We start from the raw sequence: 6,260 nt of genomic DNA, 5'->3' as shown, positions 1-6,260 counted from the left end.
AGGTAAATACTGAACTACAGATTAACAGTTAGGTTCCGACTTCTTTTATGGCCTCTCGTGGCATGGCTAGTATCGTCTTGGCCTTTTATTAGAAAGGGCCAGCGTTAGATCCCAAGTATGAGGTAGAAATTTATTTCTATTTGAACACGATGTTGTGTTGATATTTATCCACCACCATCCCTATAGGGTATGAAGTCTTTCCTTCTTGGGGAAAGAATAAACCAATGAATGCTTGCTTGTAGCAAGGAACAATCTTTAGGACTATTTATGTTAAAATTATCCATAATTTTAAGTTTAATGCTAATACATTTTCTAGTAAAATGACATATGCGAATAAGACGCAAGGTTCACAAAGAACTAGTTTATTGAAAATCAATAAAAATATATAGGTCAGTCGACAATTATAAAAATTATAAGATGTGGATGAACAAATAAATAAGAATAAAGGTCTCAGTAAAACAGAAAATAATGTTTCATCTGAAAAGGAAATATAAGTGCGCCACTTTTAATATAAAAATATTAATAGTGTTATTACAGTTTGTCTTACTGCTCAATCACACAAGCGTCAGAAACGCTTGGCACATGTGTCCGCAGTTATGCTTGGTTCACCTTTGTCTATGGAACAGTTCATAAGGACACCTTAGTGGCCTAACACTTAGTCTGTAGAAACAGTCCGTGACTACACACCCACCCCTGAAATAATCGTCCCAATTAATTTCACTGTTCCTCGCAGATTTAAACAGCAGGTTTAAGAACACTACCTGTTGCTACCACAAACCTCCTCAGTTCCTCCACTTGCTTCGCATAGTGTCTAAAGACTACTCTGGATGACTTCCAGCTAGTGTATGAGCGAAGGTGTTCAAAATCCATATTATTAAAGAAATTTATGGAAGAGGCAACTTTCTCGGATCATGACCTGCGGGTGTACTGTCTGGATCCGCTCTGCGAATAAAATAGGTGATTTTCGCCCTTAGTTGCTTCACAGATAAATTTGAGCCTGAGATTTCTCCCCTAAACAGCTGTCCTCCCCTAAAGTCTGAAGTTCTACGAAGATAGATATTTAGGCACTCCACTGGACATAGAGATGCATCTTCCTTCAGAGGGCAGATTCTCCAAGGACCCCACCTATTGTTGGGTAGCTTGTTCTTGGCAAGAAACGTTGGGTCCGGAAAAAGGTTCAGTTCTCCCACATCTAAGAAATGAACATGAACTTCCTCTCTTGAGAGGGCTACTATTTCACTAACTCTAGCCCCCGAAGCAAGTGCAAACAAAAATATAACTTTTTGGGTCAAATCCTTTAAAGCACACTCCTCATTATTCATCATTGAAGCAAAATGAAGAACCTTATCCAGAGACCACCATGAAATGGGTTTCGGAGGTGCTGATGGTCTGAGCCTAGCACAGGCCTTTGGAATTTTGTTAAAAATGTCATTAGAGAGGTCGACCTGGAAGGCATGTAGAATAGGTCTTGTCAAGGCAGACTTACACGTTGATATTGTGTTGGCTGCTAAACCTTGTCCATGAAGGTGGATGAAGAATGATAAACAGAAATCTGTTGAGATCTTTTGTGGATTCTTCACCTTGACAAAAGACACCCACTTCCTCCATGATGACTCATATTGTCTTCTGGTAGATTTGGATTTATATTCCTCTAAAAAGTCTATACTGTCTCTTGATACCCCGAATCTTTTTCTCACCACTAGGGAGAGAAAATCATGAGATGCAGGTTCCGGGTTTTCTGTGATGAAGCGAAGACAGTCTACTTCTGGACTTGCTGAGTCAAAACTGGATCCGGTAGAGGCAGAAACTTCAGTTGTAGTTCTAATGCTAGAGGGAACCAAACGCTGTTCGGCCACTTGTGAGCCACTATTGCCGCTTTCCCCTTGAAAGATCTCAGTTTTTCGAGGACCCTCAAATAGAAGGTTGTGCGGAGGGAACAGGTAAATCCTGGACTATCTGTTCCAGTCGAGGGACATAGCATCCACTGCTTCCGCTAGAGGATCATCGTACGGGGACACGTAATGATGTAACTTCTTGTTGTCCTTCGTCGCAAAGAGGTCTATCTGCAGTTCCGGGACTTGACTCAAGATGAAAGAGAATGATCTTGCGTCCTGGGGCCATTCTGATTATCAGTGTGAACCTGGATAGAGCGTCCGCCGTCACATTGCGGACTCCTTGAAGATGAACTGTTGACAAGTGCCATCTCTTCTTTTCCACTAGCCGGAAGATGGCCAGCATCACTTGGTTGATTTGAAGTGACCTTGACCCTTGTCGATTCAGGCATCTCACTATCACCTCGCTGTCTAGGACTAATCTTATGTGGATCGAGTGGTGAGGAGAAATTTTCTTCAGTGTAAGTAGTACTGCCATGGCTTCCAGAAACTTTATATGAAACTTCTTGAATAGGTTGGAACAAGCTCCTTGGACTTCCTTCCGGTGAGAATGACCTCCCCATCCTTCCTTCGAAGCGTCTGTATGAATAGTCATTTAGGGGGGAGGTGGCTGAAGAAGTACCGATTTCTTCAGTTGCTTGGCTTTGGACCACGGCTTGAGAAGCGTTCGCAGACGAGTCGGTATTAGTCTTATCAGATCTCTTCGCGCGTTTGATGCATATTTTCTCCAAACTCCGGTTGCATCCTTTAGCTGTGCTCTTAGCACAGGGTCTGTTACTGAGGCAAACTGAAGAGAGCCCAGCACTCTCTCCTGTTCGTGTCTTTATATCCTTTTGGATTCTAGTAGTCTCTTGACAGAACCTGCTATTTCTTTCCTCTTCTTCACAGGAATGGAAAGCTGGTGTGACAGTAAGTTCCAGTGGATTCCCAAACACTGAAACTTTTGAAATGGAGAAAGTCGAGAGTTTTTCATATTGATCTTGAATCCTAGATGTTCCAGGAACTGGATCACCTTTTTGGAGGCTTGCATGCATTCTGTCCTGGATGCTGCCCACACCAGCCAGTCGTCCAAGTAGGCCACTACTTGTATTCCCTTAGGCGTAACTGGTGAACAGCTGCGTTCGCAAGCTTCGTGAAAATCCTTGGGGCTATTTTTAGCCCGAATGGCATGGCTCTGAAGGCATAAAATCTTCGTTGTAGCTTGAACCCTAGGTAGGAGGAGAGGGAACGACTGCTTGGAACGTGCCAATAAGCATCTGACAAGTCTTGTTGAGTGGCGGCAAGTCCAGAATGACTCTGAGTTTTTCTGAGTCATTCTTTGGAACACAAAACAGCCTTCCTCGGAACTTGATGGACTTTACCCTTCGGATTACTCTTTTCTCCAAGAGTTCTCGAACGTATTCTTCCAGAACGGGGGTAGAGTGTTGAAAGAACAGTGGGAACGGAGGTGGAGTGCTGTACCAGCTCCAACCCAGTTCATTCTTGATTAGGCTGTAGGCCCAGGGATCGAAGGTCCAAGTACTCGAAATAGATTAAGTCTCCCTCCTACCGGAAGCATCTCACTTCTGCTGTTGTGGACCTGAAGCCTTGCCTCCTTGACTGCGTCCTCCCCTGAACCCTCTTCCTCTTGAAGGGCGTCTAGATGAACCTCAGGCTGTTCCTCTAGCTCTTGGGCGAAAGGTAGTTGTCTGCCTTTCAAATGCTGGGTTGAACGCTGGTGACTGAGTTGTCACGGCTTGAGGTACCAACTGGTACGTGGTTTGTGTTTGTGCCACCATCCGAGGCACTGCGGTAGGCAACAGCTCTTGTATACGTTGATATCTCTTTCGATTTATTTCAAAACACCGAGAGCTTACATTTATACATAATAAAGATAATACTCAACTTTCTAGAGGCAGAAGAGGCTGGAGAAAGCATCATAATGTTGAAATAATCCAAGATTACGAGAAAAACACAGGAAAAAGACCGAGTAGTTGAGCTACGTGATAAGGAATAAAGATGGCGCCGTTGGCGGCATTGTGTACACACTCGAAGCGGAATAGGAGAGGTACCTTATTAACGGCTCTCCTTTCATTATCGTTTTTCGTTTTCTTGCCACTTTGACCCCTCGAAGGGTTAATTCTTTTCGGGGTGAAGATATCTATGTGGCGTGTCAAGAATACGTCCTCTGATATTACACGATATCCCATGTTAAGTTTATTTTGGGATATTCGCTCCAGGACTTAGAATTTTGGATACCTTAAGGTAAAATTCTCTGGGAATATCACCTTAGTCAAATATACCCTAGGAAGCTACCCTAAAGGAACTTCCATCAGGATGACTTGGCCTGAGCCCAAATATATATATATATATATATATATATATATATATATATATATATATATATATATATATATATATATATATATATATATATATATATATATAATATAATATAATATAAAAATTTGTAACATTGTCGACTTTGATATATAAACACAAATGGTTAAGTAGTTGAGACATTCTATTCTGCAGAAGTAGAAGGGTGCAAAGGAAAGAGCCCTTTGCACCAACTTATTATTTAGAACACGCCAAAATATCTCGCACTGAAAACACACCACCCAAGATATCAAGTCTTCCACAGTGCAAAAACGGAAAGTCAATGGATATTTTGAGACTAGTTCAGTGTGGGAGCTGTTTTCCATATCATTCGCGGAGAAGGTCTAGGATGTTCTCGTAAATTCGTTACGATAAACCTAACTTCTGAACTCTCTTCTTCCTTTTCGTGTGTTCTTTAATTTTAAAAACTGAACACATAATATAAGAGGATCTTTAGTTGACCTCAGTCTCGTGTTTTTTTTTTTTTTTCGAAAAATTAATACAATGTAGAGGTAAAAATACCATTACCATTACATATAAAACTACATGGAAGAAAATTTTTTAGCAAAACAATGATTTACAAGAATTAAACATGGGATTTTGATTAAAATCCTGAGGATTTAAAGTGAGGGATTTTGATCAACGTCCTTAGTCAACTATAAATATAAAATGTCGTACTATTATGATTATTACTAACACCACTGACGGTATTGGTCATAAAAGTAACAATCAATAAACCGAAACCATTTCCTTCTCAAACTCCTAGATAAGAACAAATCTTCACCGACAGAAACTCTGTAATCGGAAAAAGCTTTATTTGAATTGATAATAAATAATTGCGCATGGAAAAAGGATAATACTTTGTGGAAGTGGCTATTTGTACGACTGTATTTTCCGGATTGATAGTGGAAATAATTTTAAATTTCGATGAGATTTTTCGGAAATTCCTCCGATATTCGTAAACACAAGAGTATTTTAGAAAATAAAGGTGACTGACATGTTCTTCCTTTCATATAAAATACCATAACCTTCTGAAAGATTTATTAAAACCGAATAAGAGAGAAACCTAATGCTATAAAGCCAATGAAAAACACAATTATCATTATGATTATTATAATTAGCTCGGCTACAACTCTGGTTGGAAAAGAGGGATGCTATAAGCACAAGGGCTCCAACTTGGAAAAATAAGTGAGGAAAGAAAATAAGCAGTAAAGAACACTTACAATGAAATATTCCTCGCATTGCTAGTTGAAATTGTAAAAGAAAAAAAAACACAAGCAAATATGATTAACTCCCATATGCTCCCACAAGGAAACCAATTCTTCATCAATGATTTCACCCACTTCTCGCGCCTCAAGCTATTTATTCATACCATTCAAAACTTCAATTTCATTCAGTTATTATTATTATTACTAGCCCAGTGATGAAAGGAAATAATGAAATAAATAAATGATGAGAACAAATTAACAATAAATCATTCTAAAAACAGTAACAACGTCAAAAAAGTTATGACACATATAAACTATAAAAAGACTAATGTCAGCCTGGTCAACATAAAAACATTTGCTGCAACTTTGAGCTTTTGAAGTTCTACTGATTCAACTACCCGACTAAGAAGATCATTCCACAACCTTGGTCATAGCTGGAATAAAACTTCTAGAATACTGTGTAGTATTGAGCATCATGATGGAGAAGGCTTGGCTATTAGAATTAAGTGCCTGCCTAGTATTACGAACAGGATAGAATTGTCCGGGGAGATCTGAATGTAAAGGATGGTCAGAGTTATGGAAAACTTTATGCAACATGAATAATGAACTACTTGAACAATGGGGCCAAAGATTAATATCTAGACCAGGAATATGAAATTTAATGGACCCTAAGTTTTTGTCCAAATAATTAAGATGAGAATCAGCAGATGAAGACCAGACAGGCGAACAATACTCAAAACAAGGTAGAATGAAAGAATTAAAACACTTCTTCAGAATAGATTGATCACCGATTATCTTCTAA

Source organism: Palaemon carinicauda, chromosome 12 (genome assembly GCF_036898095.1).
Source record: "Palaemon carinicauda isolate YSFRI2023 chromosome 12, ASM3689809v2, whole genome shotgun sequence".
NCBI classification, from domain to species: Eukaryota; Metazoa; Arthropoda; class Malacostraca; order Decapoda; family Palaemonidae; genus Palaemon; species Palaemon carinicauda.
The sequence above is the reverse complement of the archived record's forward strand: the minus strand, read 5'-3'. Positions refer to the sequence as shown.